The sequence below is a fragment of the Lepidochelys olivacea genome, assembly GCF_965140295.1.
Source record: "Lepidochelys olivacea isolate rLepOli2 genome assembly, chromosome: 14".
NCBI classification, from domain to species: Eukaryota; Metazoa; Chordata; order Testudines; family Cheloniidae; genus Lepidochelys; species Lepidochelys olivacea.
The window spans coordinates 32,652,596-32,676,522 of record NC_140424.1 but is presented as its reverse complement, the minus strand read 5'-3'; the positions used below and the strand labels follow the sequence as shown (position 1 = coordinate 32,676,522).

The following is a 23,927-nucleotide window of genomic DNA, read 5'->3' as shown; positions in this document are numbered from 1 at the left end:
CCAACCCTAATCTTCTACGATTCTATGAATGTTTGTTAGGTATATCTGGCTCTCGTTTTCCATCTCTAAACTCCCTCACAAAACTCCCTGATTTGCTAGCTCCTCTGGTACTTAGGAGCTGCCTTTTAAAATTTCTGAGTTAGTCCTGCCCCTTCATGAAGGCCTTCAAAAATCACAGCTGGGAAATTAAAGGGAAACAAGCCAACAGAACTTTTTGTAGGCTTCATTTACATTAAGTAAATGTCAGGCTTTAAAGCAGCTGAGAGGATCTTCAGTAACCAGAACATATGGGAAAATGTCCAAAAAATTGAAGCATAGTTCTTTTGAGGAACTAAAATGGCACAAATGTCCATGAATTAATGTATGAAATTAAAGAGTTACAGCTTTACTTTCAGTAACATTTTATAGGTCATCTCTCCCTCTCTCACACACTCTCTTTCCTTCTCTCTTTCCTTTCATTCTATCCATTTTTGCTCATAATCTTTTTTAGCTTTTGTTACCCACCCTGGTTTATTTCTGACTTCTCCATTCTCCTCTAGTCACTGTTAACTGATTATTTTTCTCTCATAGTCTCCATTCTGTCCCCCAATTTTACCCCTTCCCCATTTGCTCCCCCTGGGTGTTTCCCCTCTCAAGAATGTTTTCCTTTCGCTCTATCCATTTCTGTTTTTCACCCTTTTTCTAGGACTCTCCCTTTATTCTTGCTTCCTCTACTCCCTCTGGTTAAACCCACTTTGTCCCTGCTTCTTCCAGTGTTCATTCCCTCTGAAGCACCTGGCATTGGCCACTGCCGTAAGACAGGATACTGGGCTAGATGGACCTTTGGTCTGACCCAGTCTGGCCGTTCTTATGTTCTTAATTCTTAGAAAATCATGAGATTGACACACCGCTTGACCCCCCCCCCCAAAAAGAGATTTTTAAAGAAGATTCTATAATGGTTTCTGGTCTGTCTCTTGGTTTTTAATTTTCCCCTGCCTATCCCCTATGTCTGTGTGACAAATAGAGACATCCCATATCTACAGAGGAATGTGACTTTGGCCCCTGTTGCAGGAGCTGTCACTGGGGGACCCCAATGAGATCTGATTAAAGAGTTTTGTACAAAATGCTCCCTGCTGGTGTAGAGGTTCCAGCTTCTCTCTAAACTCCAAATCCCAATTAATTAATTCTCTATCCCTGCTGCCACCACATCTGCCTGTCCCCCAGCCCAGCAATTACTTCTCCCACCAAAACCCTACATCCCTCCCTGCCCCACAGTGACCCTCTGCTTCTCCTGCAGCTTCAATGGGTCTCCCTTTCTCTCTCACCCCCCCGCCTCCCAAAATTCCTGGTGCTGCAGAGATGGAGGGGGAGGAGATGGAATAAGGAACCAGAGGGTTGGGTAAACGGGAGTCCTCCAGGGTCATAGAGACTAGCATGACTGGGGCTAGGGAAGCCCATTTTTTAATTCCCCCCATGTATTAGTGACACTGTCTGACTGAAGCTCCCCAGAGTCCTCCTGGACCATAGAAGATAGCGACAAACAGTCTAAATAGCTCCCTGGGCAATGAGATTGGCTTCTCCATCTTGATTACTTGCTTCTTTCTGTGGTTTCACAGTCCAGACATGAGACCCCAAGGACCCTGCAGGGTCATAAAGACTGGAGTTTCCAAGGCTAGAGAGACTGATTTCAGGGTCCTCAGTGCAATATTCCACCCCCTGTGTCTCAGGGACACAGTCTGAGCTCGGATCCTGCCCCCACCCCGAGCCAGGGGTAGATTCTCTCCGCAGGGACAGAGGCTGGTGGGAAAGTGAAGATTGGGGCCTTGTTATCAGCATCGAAAAATGTCACTTGGCCCCATTCACAGTCCAGACAAACCTGGATCCTCCTGGGGACCTGGCTCAGGGGTAGTATGGTTGCAGGGGAGGTGAGAGCCTGGAACAGACCCAACTACTGCACAGCCCAGATCCCCACTTCAGGGTTAAAGCTGACTTCTCCCTTCCTCCTCACAGACTCTTTTGCCACTCCCACAGCCCAGAATCCTCTGTCCCCCACCTCCACATCCCAGCAATATATCCCTGAAGTGAATCCCTCAGAGCCCAGCACACAGGCCCAGGAGTCAAATCTCTCTGGATTGTTCGGCAGATGTTGCCTGGTGTCTCCCCATTTCCCACTTTTCTGATCCTCAGACAGGATGAGTCGGGGATGAGCCGTGTCTGGATCCAGAATCACATTCACTACGGGAGAGAGAAAATCAGAGTTCAGCCCTGGGGGAATCTGGGACCATTTCTCACACTCCCTAACATCCCTGCTTGACAGTTCCTCAACCTGTGTAATGGGATCCACTTCTGTACTTTCTCATTTGAATATAGAGCCTGCAGCTCCCTGCTCCCCAGCTGGGGCTGGTTCATTCCCAGCAACAGAGACTTGGCAAGGAAGGTAGCAAAAGCTTGTAATTAGGAGAGTCCTGAGGAGGCAGGTACCAACTTTGAACCCCAGAGGGAGTCTCCTCCCATAAATGCATCCTCCACTGCCAGGCCTGGGAGCAGAGATGAAGACGCAGCACAGGGGAAGAGCCAATAGTTCAAGGCCAGTGAGCAGGAAGCAGGAGGTGGCAATGGGTGGGGCAGCCCCTTGCCAGCCCAGAGAGAAGGGAGGTCTGCAGGTGGCAGCACTAGAGAGACACCATCTCCCCAACCCACAAAGCAGCTGCAATGGCACAGTCCAGCCCTGCCCAAAGGAGAAAAGCCATGGGGAACAGTCTGTCCCCCAGGTGAAATGGGGAAGGGTGTGGCAACCAGGAGGCTCTCTCTCCTGACCACCTTGAAGGTAATATTGGAAAGGCTTGTCAATGTCAATACAAATTCTCAGATCACAATTAAGGTGGCTTTAGGGCTGGGCAGTGCAAGTGTCTCTGGTTATTGCTGTGTGGGAGAGTTGCTTTCATGGACATTTTCTGTTAATGGAAGGAAAAACTCCCCCAAAGCTCACCCTGGATGTGTGATCCCAGAGATCCTCCCTTCCCTGCTCTAGCTCAGGTGGGAAAGAGTCTGGAGGAGAAAGGGTCACAGAGATTAGAGCACAGCGTCTCTGATTTACAACACCAGCCTGGGGAGCTGCTTCTCTCTCCTGAATGCCTGAGAATAAGCAGAGATGCCCTGGCAGTTCGTCCCCCTGGCTGCTGAGACTTTCTGTGGTGGCTGCTTTTTCCCTCCTTCCCAGCTGCATCTCCCTACTCTTCCACACCTTAGTGTGCAGGTGGTTGAATCCCCCTTGGTGCATCAGAGGATAGCCCTGGATGGTACAACCAGACTCAGAACTAGAGTGACTGGATGGAGCCCACAGTGCTCAGCCAGTGCACGGGGCTGCCCACCCTACATGTCCCCTCCTTTGTGTTCCAGAAGGTGAGGACAACCTAGCCTCTTGCTTCTCTTGCTTTCCTCAACCAGGTCCTGTGAGAAGGTGTTTCCCACTCATCCCTCACAGCTGGCCCTCTGTAACTCATCATCACCTCTTGCACCACAAGCCTCCCCAGCCACCTTTGACACGCCACCTGTATTGGCTGAAGGACATCCGGCTGGTCCACCTCTGTACCAGTCCCCGAGAACATCTGTACATGCTTGTGCTCCACACCATCCACTTCCTTGCCTTTGTGTTCCATCCTGACTCCAAATGGTGGGACCTACAGGAGAGAAAATGAGGAACTGTGGTGGGCCAGCCTGTACTCCACTTTTGTTCCACAGCCCACTGGGAATATTAGGTGGTGTGTCAGCTTGCAGCCCCTTTTCCAGCTCTTTTTGAACCTCTTACTAAAGTTCTGGCTGCAATATTCCCTGCACCTCCTGATGTATACACACCCCATTTGTGACTTCAGAAAGTGGCAAGACCTCCTTATTAATCTCCTCCTGGTGATGGCCAAGATGGCCACACATCACTGCAGGAGGACAAATCTGGAGGGAGGAAGAAGTGCTCTGAGACTGTGGCATGTATATCCATTCCCTTTTAAAATCATGTCTCCAGGCACAGTTCCCCTGGGCAGTGTTCACTGACTCCTTAGACACCGTTGAGGAGCAACAGATGCTCTCTGGGGTTCTCTGCTTGGTGTCCCCTTCTGGCTCCCTCATTTTTAACTTCTGACCTCTCTCCTTGTCCTGGTTTCTCTTTCATTGTCCCAAATACTCCATTGCTCCCTGGGCTTCATGGTTTCTCCCCCTTAGTTGAGGGGACGGGCCTTTAGCTTTGGGAAGGCGTAGATCCACCATGTCCCAGTACATGCAAATAGCATCTCCCTGCTTTTCCTGCTGGAGCTTCTCCTCTGAGGGTTAGAGAGGAAGGTGAGAACCTGAAGTTGCAGGGAGGGGAGTTAGAGGAGGAAGGTAATAGATATAAACCTGGGGGAAGCTCTATACTGAGCCTGTCCTTCTCTCCCTGGCCTGGGAGAAGAGAAGGGGATGGGTATTGGGGGTGATCCACTCAGGCCAGAGAGTGGCCCCTTCTCCAGCCCAGAGAGCAGGGAGGATGTGGCAACATCACAGAGGGACCATATCTCTAACAGAGGAGAAAGAGAGCAACTCAAATGGGAGATCTCAGCCCAGCCCAGCTGAAGAGAAAGATGGGATGCTGGCGAAGAGCAATCGGAGCGAGCCTCTCACATAGGGGAAAGGAAAAAAAATGTGGCAACCCTTTGAATTTAATATTTAAAGGGCTTACGGACATGTATGGAAATGCCAGGGTCAGCATTAATGACATATCTGTGTTGGTGAGGGAGAGTGTATCTACACAGCAGTTTAAGCCAGGGTCTGAGCCTGGGCTCAAGCCAAACCCTCATTGCATCCACACTGCAAATATGCTAATTTAGGGCTCTGATCCAGAGTCCCAGGACCCTGCAGGTCTGGAGGGTCAGAGCCCACGTTAAACTGGAACCTAGGGTCCAAGCCCTATTGGTTTCCTATGTGCATGCATCCGTGGCTTGACTTGGGTGTGGAAGTCTTCTGGGTGTATCCTATAGTTCCTGGAGGCAGAGGAGCAGTGCTACAGGCAGCCAGCACAGCATGCCAGACACAGCATTACTACCTGGCCGAGAGGTCCCCCTTCCTGCTCCTCCCACAGTGGTGGTGGAAGTTTCTCCTCCATGGTGGTGCACGGAGCTTGCCTGGAGCAGGGAGCAAAGTTAGGAGGTGGGTCATCCTTCCCTCAGCCATACTGAGCCGAGAGCTCTGCCACTTCTTCTCCCTGCAGGGCAGCTGCTATGGTCCCTGCTCTGCTCACTGGCCCTTACTCCAGGCCCTCCTGCCCTCTCTTGGGCTGCAGGTGCAGGGTCACCTGGGCAGCATGCACTGTTAGGGTGGTCAGTGGGAGCCAGCACCAAAACTTCTCCGCAGCATCCCAGAGGTCTGGGGGTGTGGTGATGGCAGGGATAAGGGATTCCCCAGGGTTGCTGGAGCACACTGCATCCCAAGCCTTGGGGATGGATTTTGCCACTTTGCAGCAAGCAGCAGCCAGACTGGAATGTGTGTGTGTCTTCCCTCTGACACCTTCATTTTATGTCAAACTTCAAAACAAACTGAAAAAATCAAGCAAGCAAGCAAAAACTTGATCATTGATCATCGTATTTGAAAAATTAAGAATTACAAAGTTTCACTGTAATAGTTTGACACCCTGGAGACTGATGTCCTCATTATCCTTAGGACAGGCACAGGGGCATGTTTTCGCCAATGTGACCGAGCCTAGAGCTGGAGAACCCAGTTATCCGACTAGACAGTAATTCAGTATAATGCCCTCTCAAATGGAGACAGCCACCAAATGAGCTAATTACGCGGCGTATGTACTCACGTGCTCCTTACGGGCACCCGCGTCCCATCAATAGCACCACCACAGTTAGGAAACAGGATTGGCAGTCGAGTTTCCCCCAGTGCAGAAAATTCTTAACCTAGAGTTAAAATGCAGTGTTGATGCTCAAGCCCAGGATTCCCTGACAAGAGGTCAGCAGACTCAAATCCCTTACGCTTACATTGCTATGTAGGCCTAGCCTCAGAGTGTTTCTTGGTCAGGGAGAGTGTTTCTGTTCGTCAGTGGGTGCAGGGACTCAACACTAAGGATGGTATCAGGATTGTTTGTGTGATTTCGGCTTGGGATTTCTTAGTATTTCATGTTTCAGAGTAGCAGCCGTGTTAGTCTGTATTTGCAAAAAGAAAAGGAGGACTTGTGGCACCTTAGAGACTAACCAATTTATTTGAGCATAAGCTTTCGTGAGCCACAGGTGCCACAAGTCCTCCTTTTCTTTTAGTATTTCATGTTTTTGTTTCTATTTTTATTTTTAGGGGGGTGTATCATGGTCAGTGTTGGTTTGGTTTGTACATTTATCTAGAAGTTCATGAAAATGTTTTCATGGGATTTTCCTCTTTATTTAATGATAATCTCCACCTGAAGTCTCACCTGGTCTGTGTGATCCTAAGGATTTCCCTCTTATTGTTTCCAGTTCAGATGGCAGAATGTCTGGAGGGGGAAAGCATAAGACAGATGATATTTCATGCTGTCATATTTGTGACATCCTCACTCTTAATTGACATAATTGTATTTTAATTATGAGAGAAAAACAGTTGAAGAGAGACAGAGACACACCCAGATTTTTAACAAAGGCTAATATGAATCATCCTATTTTCTCTTTCATTCAAGCGTCTCAAATCAACAGAACCAATATCCATGAAGCCTCAGAACCACTCAAAGAGACACTATGTGGAAGACAGATTTTCTGTTCCCTCATCCTCCAAACCCAGCTGATTTCTCATTCTCCTTTTACATTTTGTCATGAGCCAGGCCAGATCCTGCAAAGATTTTAGCATTAATGTAACTTTACAAACATTGGCCTCTTTCACATCAGTGGGATGCTGAGACTTTTCAGGATGAGGAGCCTGAATTGTGAGCTCTTTGGGTCTCAGTATATGTACAGAGCTCAGTATATGTACAGAGCTCAGCACAATGGGGCTTTCATTCTGCATAGACTGAAATACAAATAATCTTAAAATTATTTCATAAATGTGGAAACTGAGTCAGGGAGAGAATTGGCTCAATGGGCCTCATTCACCCCTGCACTGGTAAAAGGATGGGGGAAGCAGTTTGTGGTTCTCCTATTCAGTAGCTGCTGGGGTCAGTGCAGACATTGGCACAGGCTGCGGAAGTCCGGAGGTCCAGCCTGAGTTGCACCTCTGGTCCAGTGGCCCCTAGATGACTTCTCCCGGAGGCAGTGTCAAAGGCACAGCTTTACCCTGGCCACACCCCATTATTCCTGCTCCACCCCTTCCTCCTCTGCCCAGCCCTCAACAACTCCACTCTATTCCCTGCTTTCCCGGGAACACTCCTTGAGCCTGCAGCTGCTGTGGAGGAGCTGGAGGCACAAGAGGCTCCTGTGCTGCGAGGATTCCCCTGGGTTTACACCTTCCCTACAGCCCCTTTGGCCCACACAAGCTGCCACACGGGGCCAGAGCACAATGGTGAGCTGGGTCCACATTTCAAAAGTGGCCTTAAATTGAGGGTTTACGTTTTGGGTGCCGACCTTTAGGCCTTGTCTACACTGTTTTGTCGGCAAAAGGCAGCTTTCATTGACAAAACAGTGGAGGTGTACACACTACAATGCACCTCTTGGTGACAAAACTCTCCTGCTTTACTGACAAAATATAACCACCTCAATGGGAGGCATAGAGATTTTTGCAGCAAAGTTAGATCAACAAAGTGTCAGTGTAGACACTGTGTTTGTTACGTTGCTGTAACTGGCCTCCGGAAGGTATCTCACGATGCCCACCGTAACCGCTCTGCTCACTGTTTGGAAATCTGCTGCCATTCATCCAGCTATGTAGACATGTGTCCCTCCCCTTTCAAAGCCCCAGGAAGTCCCACCATACACAATTTGTCTCTCTTTCTCACATACACACTGTTAGGATATAGATATTCAGGCCTGTCTGTAAAGGCCTATACTCTAAGAATTTAGGTGTATTCTTATCACTTGGCTAGTGATAGAGATATAAAAGAAAGAATCAAAATCACTGTCTGCTGGTGTAAGGGCCTTCTCTTACTGTGACAGTCTGAGGCCCTGTTCTTAGGCTAAGGCCTTTGGCTAAGCAGCAGAGGCAGCCATAAGCTGGGAAGCGAACGGTCACATCCTCACATTCCAAACTAGTCACATTGAAATAAGGTGCTATTGGGCTGTCAGGCACTATCAGGACAGGATTGTATTCCTATCACCTCCAGAGAAAGGGAAGTGCCTAGAAAATGTAAAAGGAAACTTAGTTTGATAGCATCCTGTCTGGCAAGAACTCACTTATCAATAGCTGGGATGTGAAATCCTCACTTCTGTATTTTTTTTGTCATTATAGTTCCCACTTTGCTGTTGTTTGTCTGTATAATCTGTCTGGTTCTGTGATTGTTCCTGTCTGCTGTAGAATTAATTTTGCTGGGTGTAAACTAATTGAGGTGGTGGGATATAATTGGTTACATAATCATGTTACAATATGTTAGGATTGGTTAGTTAAATTTCAGGAAAATGATTGGTTAAGGTATAGCTAAGCAGAACTCAAGTTTTACTATATAATCTGTAGTCAATGAGGAAGTGACGGCTCTGGGGGTGGGGGTGGGCATGTGAGATGGGAACAGGGAATGGGGGTAAGAAAATTGGAATCATGTTTTGCTAAAGGGGGAGATGGGAACAGGGAATGGGGGTAAGAAAATTGGAATCATGTTTTGCTAAAGGGGGAAATGGGAACAGGGAATGGGAGTAAGGAAGTTGGAATCATGTTTGGCTAAGGGCAGGAATGGGAACAGGGACACAGGTGTAAGGCTTTGTGGTGTCAGAACTGGGAAGGAGGATACTAAGGAAGGAAACTGGAATCATGCTTGCTGGAAGTTCACCCCAATAAACTTTGAATTGTTTGCACCTTTGGACTTCGGGTATTGTTGCTCTCTGTTCATGCGAGAAGGACCAGGGAAGTAAGTGGGTGAAGGAATAAGCCCCCTAACACACACTCCCCACACACACAGTCTCTCACACGCTCCGCCAACACATTCTCTCTCTCTCTCATGCACAACCCCCCCACATGCTGTCACACATGCTTCCCCCACACAAACACACACTTCTGTGGGCTTCTTGTATTACTGTTAGGGTTACCATATTTGAATATTCAAAAAAGAGGACACTACATTGGGGGGGGGAGGGGGGTATTTGCTTGCCCCACCTGCCCCCGCCCCAACTCCACCTCTTCCCTGCCCCCATTCCAACCCCTTCCCCAAAGTCCCCAACTCTGCCCCCTCTCTGCCCCATTGGACCCCGCCCACCGCTGGCTGGCTCGCCGCTCGCCTCTTCACTGCCCACCGCTGGCTCGCCGCTCGCCTCTTCACCCTCCCCGCCTGCCACTTGCCTCCTCACCCACCCACCAGCCAGCCACTGGCTCCCTCGCCGCTCGCCTCTTCACCACCATGCCCCACTCGCCTACTCACCCCTCCTGCCGCAGGTCGCTCTGGCTCCTAGGATCAGGGGCAGCCAAGGGGTCTCCACGTGCTGCGCCCACCACAAGCGTGAGCTCCGTGGCTCCCATTGGCCAGCACCAAAGAAAAGCACCAATGGGAGCTGCCGTAGCCATGGAGTGGGGCTTACAGGTGCCGGCAGCACGCAGAGAGCCCTCCCCCCCCACCCCTGACTCGACCCGACCCTAAGAGCCAGAGGCACCTTCCGGGGGGCGAGGTGGGGAGTCCCAGCGGTGCTTACCTGGGGCGGCTCCCAGGAAGCATCCGGAAGGTCCATCTGGCTCCTAGGTTCGGGTCAGGTCGGGTCAGGGCGGGGGCGGAGGGCTCGCTGCCCGCTGCCGGCACCTGCAGGCCCTGCCCCCGCAGCTCTGATTGGGCAGGAGGCAGCACGCGGAGACCACCTCTGCCTCTGTGCCAAGGGGCCGCCCACACTGCAGGCTCCTGCCAGCGGGCAGGTGCCGGGAGCTGCCCCAGGAATCGCCACCAGCCCCGGGACTTTGGTGTGTGTGGTGAGGTGAGCGGTCCCCAATATCGGGACAAAGGGCGTCCCAACCGATGTGGCAAAATCCCAGACGTTTTTAGATATTTAAAAATTCCTCCCAGATGGTGATTTAAGAACCAAAAAGCTGGACATGTCCGGGAAAATACGGACGTATGGTAACCCTAATTACTGTTCAGCAGTGTCAGTTTGGTCATATTATCAAGCGTTACTCTAAAAAGTGATCTAAGATGTGTAACTTTTCAGGCACACACAGAAATCATTACAAGGTTCATAGCACAGTGCAAAGAAACAATGCCAGGTTCAGCACACTACAGCAACACACGTTACTGTGGCTCAGTGTTAAAATGCTCCTTCAAGGCATCCTCCAGCCAAATAGCCCCCCATTGGGTTCCCCCTATAGCCTTGTGTTCAATACAAGCACAATACACAGCACAGCACAATACTGAACAGCAGCGTAGTATCCATGCTTTCTGACAGTGATGGCTGGGGTGCAGGTTGCCAGGGCAGTTGAAAAATAGCTGGCCATACAGTAGGATGCCCATGGAACAATGAGATTGAGAAACCTTCATCATGTGACTCTCTACCTGCCTGCATGAGGCATTGCAAACCCTTCACAAAGCACCTTCTGACCAGTGGCACAGTGGGATAGCTACCCAGAGCTGTCTGTGTCAATGCAAAGCTACTATTGTGGATGTGCTTTGCCGACACAAGGAGCACAGTGTGGACATGCAACAGTGGTTTAATTATAGTAGTGGCTGTTTGTTGGCGTAACTGGAATCGACAAAACTCTGTGGTGTAGATAGACAAGGCCTTAGGCACCTGGGGCCCGGAGTTCCTTGGTAATGGGCACCTGCAGATCCTACGGACTCCAGCTGCATGTGAGGCTGCTAAAAAGCTCTGGAGCACATGCCCCGTAGTTCTGTAGTTGGAAGAGAGAAACTGAGGTACCCCAAATTTTGTACATTTTTACCTTAATGATTGTACCAAAGTTCACAGAGTGAAACAATGTGAAAGATCCTGGCACCTGGGCCCTTACTTCATCTGCTCAGTTTGTCTGCTTTCTACTTGTTATTAAATAGGTACATAATCTAATTGAACCAGTTGCCCAGAGCCCATCTCCACCCATAGTCCCAGAGACACACCCTGGTTTCCTTTCCTAGATCCCTTCTCAGTACCTTTGAACTTCCACAGAATCTCCATTAGAGCAATATTTTGCTGGGAGAAATCACTGAGTCTCTTTTCCAGCTCAGGAGAAATCTCCACTGGCTGGAGGAACTTCCCCTTCTCGCACCTGGAGAGGAAGAATTTCATGATATTATGTTTCTTTTAGTGACTCATTATAATTCCTTGCTAGTGGAAGTTGCTGCTCTTATGGGCCTGGAGTTAGAATTCCTCCACTTCTCCCAGTCTCAGAGCAGGCACAGCACTGGCCATGGCAGTGCAACCTTTCCCTAAAGGCCCCATTAATATTCTTCATCTCTGGCCTGGACAGAGCAGATCTGTACATCAAAGGGGAATCATGTTTTCATGACCAATTCACTCCTTCGCCTCCATGCACTAATACTAGTATGTTCCCATATTTCATGCGCACAGTGTTATCAGATTGTTCTTTCAGGAACTAGATTGAAACCTCAGGGGCCCCCGCCCCCACCAGTTCCTTCCACACAGGTCTCCAAACAGTCCTGAGGTGGTAAAGACTCTTGATTCCTGCTGTCCAGGGCATGATTGTAACCAGTGCCTTGAGGTGAAAGGCCCATATTGATCCTCGGGGTTCTGAGGCAGCCAATTCCCCAGGGATGTAACATCTCTAGGAAATACTGTAGGCCAATCTTTCCCACTGAATAGATAATTCAAGAGTCCTGTGTTAAAGGGTGAGGATTAAATGCATAAATGGGAATTACATTCAGAACGTGACCTTGCCCCATATATTTTGCTGCAGTGCCCTGGGGAACTATAGTAAAGAACAGAATTATCAGATACATAGATGAACATGATTTGTTGGGGAAGAGTCAACATGGTTTTTGTAAAGGGAAATCATGCACCACCAATCTACTAAAATTCTTTGAGGGGGTCTACAAACATGTGGATAAGGGGGATCCAGTGGATATAGTGTACTTAGATTTTCAGAAAGCCTTTGATAAGATCCCTCACCACAGGCTCTTAAGCAAAGTAAGCTGTCATGGGATAAGACGGAAGGTCCTCTCATGGATTAGTAACTGATTAAAAGATAGGAAACAAAGGGTAGGAACAAATTATCAGTTTTTAGAATGGAGAGAGATAAATAGTGGTGTTCCCCAGGGGTCTGTACTGGGATCAGTCCTATTCAACATATACATAAATGATCTGGGGTAAACAGTGAGGTGGCAAAATTTGCAGATAATGCAAAACTACTCAAGATAGTTAAGTACAAAGCAGACTGTGAAGAGTTACAAAGGGATCTCACAAAACTGGGTGACTGGGTAAAAAATTTGGCAGATGAAATTCAATACTGATAAATGCAGAGTAATACATATTGGAAAACATAATCCCATCTATAGTTATAAAATGAGGGGGTCTAAATTAGCTGCTATCACTCAAAAAAGAGATCCTGAAGTCATTGTGGATAGTTCTCTGAAAATATCCCCTCGATGTGCAGTGATAGTCAAAAAAGCTAACTATGTTGGGAATCATTAAGAAAGAGATAGATAATACAACAGAAAATATCACATTGCGTCTATATAAATTCATGCAAAATCTTGAATATTGCATGCAGACCTGGTCACCCCATCTCAAAAAAGGTTCAGAAAAGCACTACAAAAATGATACTGGTTATGGAACAGCTGCCATATGAGGAGAGATTAATAAGACTGGGACATTTCATCTTAGAAAACAGACGGCTAAGAGGGGGGCTATGATAGAGGTCTTTAAAATCATGACTGGTGTGGAGAGAGTAAATAAGAAAGTGTTATTTACTCCTTCTCATAATGCAAGAACTAGGGGGTCACCAAATGAAATTAATAGACAGCAGTTTTAAAACAAACAAAAGGAAGTATTTCTTCACACAATGCACAGTCAACCTGTGGAAGAGGATGTTGTGAAGGCCAAGACACAAACAGGGTTAAAAAAAGAACTAGATAAGTTCATGGAGCATACGTCCATCAGTGGCTATAAACCAGCTTGGTGTTCCTAGCCTGTGTTTGGCAGATGCTGGGAATGGTGACAGGGGATGGATCACTTGACGATAACCTGTTCTGTTCATTCCCTCTGGGGCACCTGGCATTGGCTGCTGTTGGAAGACAGGATACTGGTCTGACCTAGTATGGCCATTCTTATATTTTTATGAAATGTAGAGTCGATACACTCTCCAAGCCCTTTCACAGCATCGTGAAGAATGAGGGGAAGTGAAATAGAGCCACATACCTGCTCAAGGTGCTTCTGACATCCTAGAGAGGAAAGAGACAGAAAAACAATTTTAGTCCCAAATGCTGCCCACTGGGGATCCCAGAGAAGGGATTTTGCAGATAGGGGTAAAAGAGGCCCTGCCTTGGCCCTAGGGCCATGGATTTGCTGAGTTAATGTCATCTCTAATATAAATGAGTCTGTAATTCTTCAAAGAGAAACAATAATTCACATTTCAGGAATGCACACACTGAATGACACTGTGACCTCTGACTGCTGGTCTCCAGTGCCCATGATTCAGGAGCTGTCCTGTCCCTGTGTTTGGATCAGGGATGTTTATAACTCAGTCTCACCCGCAGGAATTCACTTGCTGGCTTCTGACACTTCCCCTCCAGATCACTGATCAAGTTGCTGAGACGGGAAATCTCCTCAGACATTTTAATGACATTGTCATTCTGTATCTTCACAATCGCCTTTTCCAGATTTTCCAGCTGGGCCATCAGGAGTTGCTCTTCTTCTTCTAGAAACTGCCACAGTTGCTGAAATTCAGATACAACCTTCTGCCTCTTGTTTTGTGTCTGTATCTATTTTTTTTTAAAAGAAAGGAAAGGTAAGGGTTAGAGAGAGAGTCTAGGGTCCGTTCATGGAGTGCTGATTCTGCAGGAGGGAGAATTTCTTTGAAAATTCTGTGATGTCTAACACATGATTGTACCCTGTCGTTACTAGGGAGAGGATTTTCTACCACTTTCCCATTTGTCCCTAACATTTTTTCATGGTATGTTTCTATGTCTGACATAGTCAGCACACTGTGTTAAGCCAGACCCAGAGCAGCAGCCAGCAGGACTGAGCACTACATTAACAGAGATGCGAGGGGAGAGAAATAATTAACAATGCAAGAAATGTCTGCAGACTCAGGCAGATAGCACTGCACGAGACATAGTCTGCTCACCTTGGGAGGAGTTTTGTGAAAGACACAAGGGCTAGAAATTAACTCATTAATTGGAATGGAAGCTTAGATTCTACAGAATATGATGTGGTCCTGCTCCTGAGAGAGGATTTCTCAGGGCCGGTGTGTGTATGTGTGCGAAGACATAGGACTCTAACACAGACATCCATGCCCATGAAGAAACACAAAGCCCACATTCCCCAAGTCCATGGAGGAAGCTGCCTACAAACAGATGTCCTACCAGGTGCACCCGCAAAGGGAAGCCAAGGGGCCTGGCCCATCCACTTTTCACCACAGACCCAGCCATCTACCGCTCCTCTTCTCCCCGAGGTCCAGCCTCCCGGCCAGGCTGGAAGCTGGAGCCCGGCCAGGATAAAAGAGGCCCAGGGAGCCCAGGCTGCTGGGAGAAGCCATGGGTGGGGGGTCCCGAGACCAGCTTCCTAACAGATGGCCCACTGCAAGTTAATAACAATGGGCACCTACCAGATACTCCAGGCTTTTCCCCTCTCCAGTCACTTTAAATCTCAGAAGCTTTTCTCTCTCTTCCTTCAGAATCTCCAAATGGGCCTGAATCTTTTCCTGAAGAAACAGAAATGATTTTGGGAGGTTTCATTTTGAGAGTGCTTGGGGTGGGGTGGGGGGTTTCCATATCAAACCGAAGACTCTGTAGGTGACTGTCAACCCTACCAGACTCCCCCTGTGGATGGAATCTGACAACGGGACACACTTCACGTCAAAAATCATTCAAAGCATCTCACATGCCTTACAGATCCCCTGGAAACTCCATACGCCCTGGAAACCGCAAGCCAGTGGTGTAGTGGAGCGTACCAATCAGACCCTTAAACGGCATCTCTCAAAAGTGTGCCAAGAAGCCTCACTGCGATGGCCTGATGCTTTGCCCCTCGTCCTACTCCGTATCCGCGTTCTCCCAAAGGGTAGATTAGGGCTCAGTCCCTTTCAAATTATGTTTGGAAGGGCATGGCCCATGAATGGCACCCCGGTTCTGTCAGGGGAATGGGAGTTGGGTAATGGTTTTTTGTCACAGTATATGTGTTCCCTGTCTGCTGTTCTCTTGTCTCTTCACAGGTATACCAAGGATTCCCAGCCTGTCCCCTTGGACTCTCCCGTTCACTCCTTACAGCCCGGTGACTCTGTGCTTGTTCGCACCTGGAAAGACGAGCCTCTCCAGGAAAAGTGGAAAGGACCCTATACCGTCCTGCTGATCTCCCATACAGCGGCAAAGATCGAGGGACACAAGAACTGGATCCATCACTCTCGTCTGAAGGCAGTACCTGCCCCCTCGTCAGCAGAACAGTGGACCGTCCAACCTGCTGACTCCTCATCTAGTGAGATCTCGGGCTAAAGCTACTGTTTAAAAGACACAAATAGCGGGCACCTTAATGCTAAAATGGGCCCACCCAGGTACTGGAGACCCTGGGTTGGAAAGACTCTGGTAATAATTAATTGGGTAACATTGTTATTCTTTGTATTGGTATTTCCAAATTGTGCATATCGGGAGCATAACTCCTTTGTTTTGCTTGCGCACCATGTTGCTACTTTAACAAACCAGACTGATTGCTGGGTGTGTGCTCCAACTCCACTATCCCCCAAAACGGGAATGCCCCTTGACATGTTGCCCTTGACCCTAGCAGAATTAGCCACCACCAAAGAGCAGGAAAGAACGGACTCACCGTTCTGGAACAAGACCTCTTTACAGCAAGCCACCTATCAGGACCAGGAGTATTCAGTTGCAGTACTCACTGAGGGAGTGTTATGTTTTACCCGAAACCAATCTGATCCCTATGGGCATCCTGTGGGAAAGAGCTCCTGTGTTATTACACAGTGGGCTGATGGGTATTGGATAAAGACCAACAGGGGAGGCCAACGGTGTGGGTGTAATGGTTCCTCCCCTTTTAGGGAAACACTTACAAATAATCTTATCACAAAAAAGGGGTTTGGAAATGTAACTTGCCGTCCAGTTAATATCTCCAATGTAGCAAGCCAATGGTGGGTTTGTAGTGGTCCCTATGGCGAGTGTAATTTGAACGGCACAATTAGAAATGCCCCCACTTGTACCCAATCAGGAGAATGGGATGCCCCCCTAGGGGCATATGAATTGTTTAAAAAAGCAGCCAAAGCAGCCTTAAATATCCCAGGAATCCCCTTAAGAAACAGTCCTTATTGGGCCCTACAGGGTCACTATTTTGTATGTGGCCGAAAGGCTTACAAGGTGCTGCCAGCCAACTGGACAGGTAGCTGTTATATAGCTCATGGAGTTCCTCATCTTTCCATAACTGCCACACTGCCCAAAGAAAAGATTAAAAATGCCCGAGACACCTCTGTTGAGTCACGAGAAAAGACCCTGCGGCGACTGACTAAGGCATTGGCGGGCAATATGAAGAATCCCCTCACAACCGAGAAGCTGGTAGGGTGCTCTGTACTGGGAATAGCGCCACTGTTTACCGGGCCAGCCCTGGCATGCATAGGCCGCTATACTGTAAGGCTGCAGATGGTACTTGAAAAAGTGGCCTTAGAGTTAGAGGACTCGGTTAGTGATTTAGGGTCAGCAGTAAAAACATTAAATAAAGAGGTACAGCAGCTCAGGACGTTTTCCCTCCAAAACAGGCTGGCTTTGGACTATCTCTTGGCATCCCAAGGAGGGGTTTGTGCCCTCATCGGGCCCCGATGTTGTGTATATGTAAATGATAGCAGTTATGAGATCTATGAAAAGGTGGTACAGGCTGAGGCCCATGCCCGAGCCGGAGCACAGGTTGCCTATACTGCCCCAGAGAACGATTGGTTGCAAACCTTGTTTTCAGGCTGGGTTTTGTCGTCTTGGCTTGGTGGTTTATTTAGCCTGCTATTGAAATTTCTCTTTCCTGTACTGCTTGTATTACTGGTATTATGCTGTGCAGTATCATGTGTCAGGGCCCTTTTGCAAAAGTTAATAAGTCATTTTCTTCAGGGCTATCACAAAGTGCTTATGCAAAGTCATATTGTAAAGAAATAAGTAGCCCAAGTGAGAAAACTCAGAGCCAAGGCTGTTGAGTGTTCTCAAAGGGGGGAGTTGTTGGGAACACTGGGGCATGGCCACTAGGTAACTCGAGGGGATGGAAGACTACGAGTGTCGATGAAGCCCCCCGGTGTCCTTGCCCCCCCCCCCTCCTGCCTAGAGGCACTCGCAGCAGCTCTGCATGCTAGGTCCAAGTGTCCTTGCCCCCCCCCCCCGCCTGGAGGCACACACAGCAGTTATGCTGAGAATCTGCAACAGTATGTTGCAGAGTCTGCCTGAAACTAAGCAAGGCCAAACAGGGGAGATATGGAAGAACAATGCTGAATAAAGCAGCTTTATGTATAGTTTAACAAATGATACAGAGAATCAGGGAACTAGCTGGGAACTGGATTGGCTGGCTATATGGATACTTGGAGCAGCTTGCTATTGGATAAGTATGCTGGGAAAAAGGATGTATAAAAGCCTGTGTAACTTCCTGCTCTGTGGTGCAGGATTTGAGATTTTATTCTCCCTGTACCTTTTTGCAGCTGCAAATAAACTTTTCTGCTTCTCCACCCCGTTGTGATTATTGGGTGTAGCACACCGGGTAACGAACCACTCAAGCTGTTGTTCAGCCTCTCGGCACTGGGTGCCGGCAACATCAGGAACACCAAGGAAATGAAACCTCATTAACAGAGACAGGGAGTGTTTTATATTGAGACTGTTTTGAATTATTTGTCCCCTTTCTCCATAGAATTAAACCAGCAAGAAACTGGAGTCACATGATGGTGAATCAATTAACCTGTTTTTGAGAAGGTTTAACTCACAAAATGATACAAATCCCAGGTGTTATATGCAGCGTTGTATATGTGTTGGTCTCGGGATATTAGGTGTTAATGGGCCATGGTGGGGAACAAATAAATCTATTTTTGAGAAGGTTTAGCTTACTTTGTGATACAAACAACAGGAACTACCAGGACCATTGAACTTCAGCCCTGAACCCCTGGGGAGCATATTGGTTGGGCAGAACTTGCTTAAGCACTAAAGCAAACCCTACTAGAGATGCTGATTAGTGTTAAGAATGGCTGGAGTTTGACTTAGTGCTGTTCTAAACCCTTTCAGTGGCAATGCCCTCTGTGTAGGTACCCAGCATCCCTGGAAAAGTAGCCAGAAGCAGTGGATTCTGGAAGATTTCAAAAGGCTGCATTGTCGGACTAATGGAACCACTCTGGCTGGTCCTTGCCCACATACACAATAAAACAGTTCAGACTGGCACAGGACAGCTCTTCCCAGGTTAGTTTTGTGGCAACCCAGGCTAATGCCCATGGTGTTCAGCATGGACCTGCACTGTCTGGAGCCCTTTTGTGTGTGGACTCAAGCTGCTTGGGATCCACACAGGGTTTAGCACAGTGGCCTCCTCTAATGCAGGCTGGCATCTGAATTTAATCCCTTATGGAGGAACACAGGAATTCAGAATCCCAGTGGGAAACCTCATCTCCCTGCTGGGCCTGAGGCCTTTATCAAGGAGTTGCTATATAATTTTTCATACATTTTTTCTTTACAGAGCTGAATGATGCAGATACATCAATAGCTGTAGGAGAGAGAGAGTATGTGTGACTGGCAACTTGTGATTAAATGAACCTGTAACTAAAATTCAAAATTATTTCCCATTAGGCTGGAGAGAAGTTCCCTACCTTGTACTCCTGGGCAGCCTCCTCTATGGGAACCACAGCATGAGCTCTGTGAGCCTGAGATCTGTCACACACCACACAAATGGGGGTTTGGTCCTCTTCACAGAAGAGTTTGAGAGGCTCCTGGTGCTCATCACACACACTATCCCCTCCTGACCCTGTTCCTGCCTGGAAACTCAGCTTTTTGGCTATTTCTACAACATTTGCCAGCTGCCTGTTTGGTCTGAGGTTTCTCTGCTGAGCAGTTTCTCTGCACTGAGGGCAGGATACTTCTGAGTCAGATCCCTCCCAGCACCGGCTGATGCAGCCTCGGCAGAAATTGTGCCCACAGTCTATAATCACTGGGTCTTGAAAATATTCCAGACAGATGGGACAACTAGCTTCATCCTGGAGACTTTCCATGGGGTTCTCTGCGGCCATGGCTCCCTCTGGACAGTGTAAGTGTAAGTTTCACTTTCCTGAGCTCAGAAATATGCTCCTCCTGCAAAAACAACTGGGCGTTTCCCTACCTGGCACTGACTCATCCGATTTGGTGAGCTGGAAGGTACCAGCTGGTAACATTATAGCCCCAGAGGCTTTTCTGAAAAATGAATCACTAGGGCTCTGGTGCTGCAACCAGCCCCCTGTGCTGGTGTGGAGGGTCACTGGGGCTTCACAAAGACACCAATGTCCACCTGTGATGGTGAGCTTGCAGAAGCAGGATCTGTGTGTTCAAGGAAGGAAATTGTTAAATTCACAGGCTAAAAACTTGGTTAAGTTGGACTGTTTCCAAGGACTGATTCTCATGCACGCTAAGGCTGTTCTGGTTCAGTGTAAAAGGGCCTTGCAGTGTTGCCAACCTTCATGATTTTTTCATGAGCTTCATGACAGTTGATGTGTTTGTTAGAACCCCAAGCTCCTTGAAGCTTGTGATTAGGTGAGACTCTGGCAACTTCTATCTGAGCAGAGCCCTTATGCCTACAGCCCTCATAATGTACAAGAAAGTTTTAACATAGTGTTATTCCCCACCAACCTGGGCCCTGGCCATGTTCCAGGCACAAGCCATTTTTGCTCAGGTCAGAATTCGCTTTACATTGTGAGTGAGATGAACACACTCAGTGTCGTGTGTAGAACTCTTCTGTCAAAGGTACTTACCTGGGATGGGGCAGTGTCCTATTGCCAGTGAATGATTTTAGAAGTGTGTAGCCAGGAATGGGGTAGGTATTCTCTTTAAATCTATATTTCCTTCTATGAAGGAGAAGAGAAAGTGCCGACTGTCACAGCAGGGATCAAAGAAAACCTTTGGGTTCAGCTAGCCCTGCCCCGTTATACCTGCAGCCAATGCCAGGCCTGGAGGGAGGAGAAAAGAAGGGAGCCAGCTCAGCCAGGGGATGACTGGTGAGGGGGCAGGAGCTCCCTGTTTGCCTGCCTGAAGGGACGGAGTAGCGACTTGCCAGCCAACGCAGCCACTGGAGGCAAGTAAGCCAAGGGGAGCCTGCAGATAAGCCCCAACTGTGGGGCAACTGGACTAGTGGGGCTGTGCCCCAAACTAAAGAGACTTTAGAAGGAAGCAGCCTGAGGAAACTGGTTTTGAAGGCCCCCCCTGCCCCCCCGACAGGGAGAGAGAGACTCATCTCCCCTGTTTAGGGGTTGAACCACACAGGGCCCTGGGCTGGGACCTGATGGAGGGGGTGTGTGGCCCAGATCCCCCTAAATCCCCTTTGAGCAACAAACTAGCCACTAGTTCATCTGGCCATTGAAAGCTCTATCACACCTTGCTTTTAAAGATTGGGGCTGTGGTGGGAAACTGCACATGAGTAACCTTATCTGCCTTTTAGCTAGTATTTGTTTCTTTATATACATTACACATGATTAAAATTTCACTCACTAATTTCACCCAGATGGGAGAGCAGAGTAGGGTTAGTGATTAAAATTTAGGGTCATTGGATCAAGATATTCCTGAGATACAGCTTGTTCCAAAACACAAAACAGAATGACAACAAAATGAAATAAAAACACAGTATTTCATGAAATTCATAGATTCTATCCACCCTGGACACAAATCTCAGACTGAAATGTAAACCTGTGGGTAACATTCACCTCCACCAAAGTTTCTTTATAATTATAATTATTTATTGTTTCGTCTGAAGAAATGTCAGTGGTGATATGGGGGTAAGTGGCAGAGGAAGTTGGGGGGGGCTTGGCACGGGTGGGCTGTCAACCCCAAATTCTCCGTAGGTCTTTCTGTTATTTTCTTGTCACAGTATTGTATCAGCTGTAAAATGTAGATGAGAACTACAAATGTCTAAGTGATCATTAACTCTTACAACAAGTATCTTTCCATTTAAAATACTAGGAAATTAAATAGCAAAACAAACAAACAAGCAAAACCCCCAGGCAAACAAAGAACCCCACAACTTTGTTAAAGGAGAGTTCGGGTTGCTCATTGACATCAAAAGTTCAAGTTCATCAAAACTAAAATTTCTGAAAACCAGGAAATAAAGAGTTAATGTAAATGGCAACACAGCCTCAGCTCTGCCCTCTTTGCAGGATGACCCAGAACCCCCATCCTGCACGCTGGCACTCTGCCTTTGCAGATGGTGCAGAGCACTCAGGGAATAGGGCACATGACAACTGTAACACAGACTCAAACACTTTCTTCTTGCTAAAGTACAACTTGATTTTGGTGAGCTTTACTGGCCAGGAGCTACCTACGTCTGTTCTATGCTCAAACACTGAGTCTGTTCCCATGTGTGTCGAATTTTATAATCCTTCCTGCCCTTTTACAACCCTTTCTCACAAGATTGCATTCAACACTGTACTTTCACTTCTCATTCAACACACAGACAGCTCTCCTCTCCCACCACCCTGCTGACAAGCCCCATGGCAAGAAGATCCCCTGGGTCCTGCTGCTGACTGAACCTCCCTAACTCAGTGCTGGAATGATGCATACTGGATCCCTCAAGGTACATGTGCAGCTCTGTCCTTTGATAACAGACATGGGGGCTTCAAACCCAGATCTCACATCACAGTCACAGCTCTGAGACGCTCCTCAAACTAATCCCCAGCTCTCCGCATATCACAATCACAGCTTGTCATAAATATAAAGGGAAGGGTAACCACCCTCCTGTTTCCAATACTATAAAATCCCTCCTGGCCAGAGGCAACATCCTGTTACCTGTAAAGGGTTAAGAAGCTCAGCTAACCTGGCTGGCACCTGACCCAAAGGACCAATAAGGGGACAAGATACTTTCAAATCTTGGGGGAAGGCTTTTGTTTGCGCTTTTAGTTTATGTGTTGTTCTCTCTTGGGACTGAGAGAGGCCAGACAGAAATCCATCTTCTCCAACCCATCCTAATCCAAGTCTCCAATATTGCAACCAGTATAGATAAGCCATGCAAGGCGGATTAGTTTATCTTTTGTTTTATGTGAATTTTCCCTGCGTTAAGAGGGAGGTTTATTCCTGCTTTCCGTAACTTTAAGGTTTTGCCCAGAGGGGGATCCTCTGTGTTTTGAATCTGAATACCCTGTAAAGTACTTTCCATCCTGATTTTACAGAGATGATTTTTACCTTTCTTTTTTTTTTTTAATAAAATCCTTCTTTTAAGAACCTGACTGATGTTTCCATTGTTCCAAGACCCAGGGGTTTGGGTCTTTGATCATTTTGTAACCAATTGGTTAGGATGTTATTCTCAAGCCTCCCCAGGAAAGGGTGTGTGTAGGGCTTGGGGGGATATTTTGGGGGAAGACGTCTCCAAGTGGTCTCTTCCCTGATTCTTTGTTAAATCGCTGGGAGGTGGCAGCGTACCAGGTTTTAACCTAAGCTGGTAGAAATAAGCTTAGGGGGTCTTTCGTGTGGGTCCCCACATCTGTACCCTAGAGTTCAGAGTGGGGAAGGGTCCCTGACACAGCTCACTTAAGTTACTCCAACTGATTTCTTCACCATTCAGTACAGCTACACCTAACACATTGAATGCAGCTGGGGTGCATGCAGATAATTCTCAGTGACTATTCCCAACTCCAGCGGGCAGGGTGAAGGTTGCACTGGCATGGACCTTAACTCTCTATTTCCTGGTTTTCAGTAGAAAGCGTTTTGATGAACTTGAGATTGTGGCAGGGCCTGAGCTGTCACTGGGAAACCTTAACTCTGTTAACAAAGGTTTGTTGGCTGGGTGGTTAGTGTTTTCATCACTCAATTTATTATAGCCCACAAGAAGAGCAGGAAGAAGGGGCACTTCAAAATCTTTGCTGGAGTCAGATAACTTGGGACCCTGAAAGCTGGAGACTGCTGGTACAGACACTTCCAACTCAGTGGGACTGTGGCCGTTTCTTTAAGAGAGGACTCGAATCTCCCCACATGACAGGAGTAGAAATTGCTGCCACTTTCCAGCTTCTATCTACCTCTGCACATGCTGCAAGAGAAGAGTGTGTTTATCAGTTTGGTACAAAAACCGATTTCCTTAAAGAAGCGTAAGGAAAAGCGATGAGAACACGCTGCTGCTATTTTATAGCCAGAATGAATTGATAAACTGAAATAGTGTTTTAAATGGTAACGATCTCAATAAAACCAATGAGGTCAGATCACACCTGTCATAAATATAAAGGCAAGGGTACCCATCCTTCTGTATACAGAACTATAAAATCCCTCCTGGCCAGAGGCAAATCCCTTTCACCTGTAAAGGGTTAAGAAGCTAAGATAACCTTGCTAGCACATGACCAATGAGGAGACAAGATACTTTCAAAGCTGGGGGGGGGACAAAGGGTCTGTCTGTCTGTGTGATGCTTTTGGGGGGAACAGATCAGGAATGCAGCTCAGAACTCCTGTAAAAAGTTAGTAAGTAATCTAGCTAGAAATGGATTAGATTTCCTTTTGTTCAATGGCCGGTAAAATAGGCTGTGCTGAATGGAATGTATATTCCTGTTTTTGTGTCTTTTTGTAACTTAAGGTT

The 23,927-nt window shown here is 47.6% G+C and overlaps 1 long non-coding RNA gene and 1 pseudogene across 2 annotated transcripts; one reads left to right on the top strand and one right to left on the bottom strand.

Annotated features, from left to right (window-relative positions):
- Window positions 1–919: 919 nt before the first annotated feature.
- Window positions 920–19,718, bottom strand: LOC311530647 (zinc finger protein RFP-like; annotated as a pseudogene). Its single transcript, XR_014714566.1, has 7 exons — window positions 19,003–19,718; window positions 14,800–14,895; window positions 13,724–13,954; window positions 13,392–13,414; window positions 11,168–11,283; window positions 6,413–6,472; window positions 920–2,214 (listed from the first exon to the last, which is right to left on the bottom strand). The product of XR_014714566.1 is annotated as a zinc finger protein RFP-like (transcript).
- A 95-nt stretch (window positions 19,719–19,813) lies between these two features.
- Window positions 19,814–23,280, top strand: LOC311530675. The gene is made up of 3 exons (XR_014714062.1): window positions 19,814–20,453; window positions 21,825–21,944; window positions 23,185–23,280. It is a non-coding gene; the product is annotated as an uncharacterized lncRNA (long non-coding RNA).
- Window positions 23,281–23,927: the final 647 nt, after the last annotated feature.